The sequence below is a fragment of the Schistocerca serialis genome, chromosome 7 (genome assembly GCF_023864345.2).
Source record: "Schistocerca serialis cubense isolate TAMUIC-IGC-003099 chromosome 7, iqSchSeri2.2, whole genome shotgun sequence".
Lineage (NCBI taxonomy): Eukaryota > Metazoa > Arthropoda > Insecta > Orthoptera > Acrididae > Schistocerca > Schistocerca serialis.
Window position 1 is genome coordinate 409800274 of NC_064644.1, and position 2323 is coordinate 409802596.

General features: G+C 46.2%; 1 non-coding gene across 1 annotated transcript; it reads right to left on the reverse strand.

The window, feature by feature from the left end:
• Positions 1-539: 539 nt before the first annotated feature.
• Positions 540-615, reverse strand: Trnat-agu (transfer RNA threonine (anticodon AGU)). Its single transcript has one exon. It is a non-coding gene; the product is annotated as a tRNA-Thr (tRNA).
• Positions 616-2323: the final 1708 nt, after the last annotated feature.

The following is a 2323-nucleotide window of genomic DNA, read 5'->3' on the forward strand; positions in this document are numbered from 1 at the left end:
ACGTAGATGATGTCAGTCATTTGGCGTTATTGATATTAGACCGCGCAGTCATAATAAGGGGCGGAATTGGGTAATTGATTAGTAATTTTACTTAGGAAATGTGAACCTTGTAATCTAAAGGTTTTTTATCTACAATAAATATATAAAAAGGAACAACGTTTATCATTTAGTAGGATTAGAGCCTTCATCATTCATTTACGTTTAGATTTAGAGAATTTATAGAATCAAGAGCCCCTAAGATCTGCTTCAGGGGATAGTCAGACAGGGCCAAATCTTCATTGTAGCGTTTATTATTTTCCGTTGCGCACATTCATTTTACACCCGCCTGGAGTAGCATCTGAGTCTAAATACCTTCTACAACTCCTAGAAGTCTTTAATAAGAATTATGAAACAGTACTTGAATGCACAGTGTCTGTTCCTTCAAAAGAACAAACACGACGCAGATCCAGCAACTGCGAAAGGCTATATGTAATTGAAGGGAGATCACTGTTGTCAGCTGCGTCGGGACATTAAGCGGAATCGGCGGCGAAAAACGAAAATGCGTACCGGACCGGGATTCGAGCCCGGGATCTCCTGCTTACTAGGCAGGTGTGTTAACCACTGTGCCATCCGGGCGACAGCGTTTCTCGGTCGCCTCACGGCCAATCCACACTCCTATCGAGCGCCATTTATCCGCAGTCCCTGTTCATTATACTTCTGTTCGCTACTTAGAGATTCCTGCTGGAGGTCGGATATATTTGTGGATTCGCACTGAAGAAAGTGGATCCATTCCCAAGCCAGGCTTATAAAGTATAATGGACAGGCACTGCGGATAGGTGGCCTTCGATGGGAGTGTGGATCGGCCGTGAGGCGTACCGACATAGTCCGTGTGGTTGTGAGAATTCTGTGTCCCTGATGGCGCAGTGGTTACCCCACATGCCTACTAAGCAGGAGCTCCCGGGTTCGAATCCCGGTTCGGTACACATTGTCGTTCGTCGCAGCTGATTCTGCTTAATATCCCGCTGCAGCTGAGAGAGTGATCCCCTTCAGTTATGAAACAGCCTGTATATACGTACGTTCATGGATAGGGTCCGCCTTTAGCAAAACACAATTTTGTTTTTTAACCCAAACACGTTTCACTGAAGTTGCAGCATCTTCAGTGGGCTTTTTATTTTATGGCCTTTTTTTTACCACATGGTGTGGTTTTTTTTATGTATGTAATCTCCTGAGAAGAATAGGCACAGAGCAAACAATTGAATGACCTACATAAAAAAAGAGACGGCAATAAAGGACAACGAAAACAAGTTTAATGAAAAAATAGTTTCATTAATTGTTATGGCCGAATCAGGCCGACTTCAGATTTGACACAGGAATGCAGGGCTGTTGCTGCCAGAGGCGTCAGTTGGAGGACCCAGTGCGTGCACTATAATGGCGAGCAACGGCTGACGCAGGCGACAGTAATAGATTTGTATTTTGGTGTCCAGTCTGAAGAAGGCCAATTCGGCCGAAACCGAAAACAAGAACAGGCACGGATCCAATTGCGGCCGCAGTGGCCGAGCGGTTCTAGGCGCTTCCGTCCGGGTCGCAGGTTCGAATCCTACCTCGGGCACGGATGTGTGTGATGTCCTTAGGTTATTTAGGTTTAAGTAGTTCTAAGTTCTAGGGGACTGATGACCTCAGATGTTAAGTCGCATAGTGATCAGAGCCGTTAGAACCATTTGAACTCACCCCCCCCCCCCCCCTTACAAGAACATCTTACTATAAACAATCCCAATTTTTCAAGCATCAATGTCCAGTTTTCTCGGGTAACTTCCGGACAATAAAGTAGCCTGAAAACTAAGTAGCGAAAGTGGCTACTTAGAAAGTACACACATCAAAAATAGGTTTCCAGGATTCCGCTTCCCAGGACTCCTGGAGATAGACGTTGACAATGCATATTGTATCACAGACACAGTCCCTTTGACTTTTCAGAGATGTCACTAATCCCGCCCAAAGATGTAAACAACCATGCATGAGCAGGTCCTATTAGACGGAGGGTGTCCGACAACCTATCAGTTCAAGTCATTCCACCAGTAAGGAGGTACACGGCTCGTGTTGTCTGTAGTTCAACCATGCCTAGACGGTCAATGCCGCGGTTCGATCGCGTTCGCATTGTTACTTTGTGCCAGGAAGGGCTCTCAACAAGGGAAATGTGCAGGTGTCTGCGGCTGAACCAAAGCGATGTTGTTCGGGCATGGAAATCACAGAGACACGGAAATGTCGATGACGTGCCTCGCTCAGACCGTCCAGGGGCTACTACTGCAGTGGATGACCGCTACTTACGGATTATGGCTCGGAAGAACCC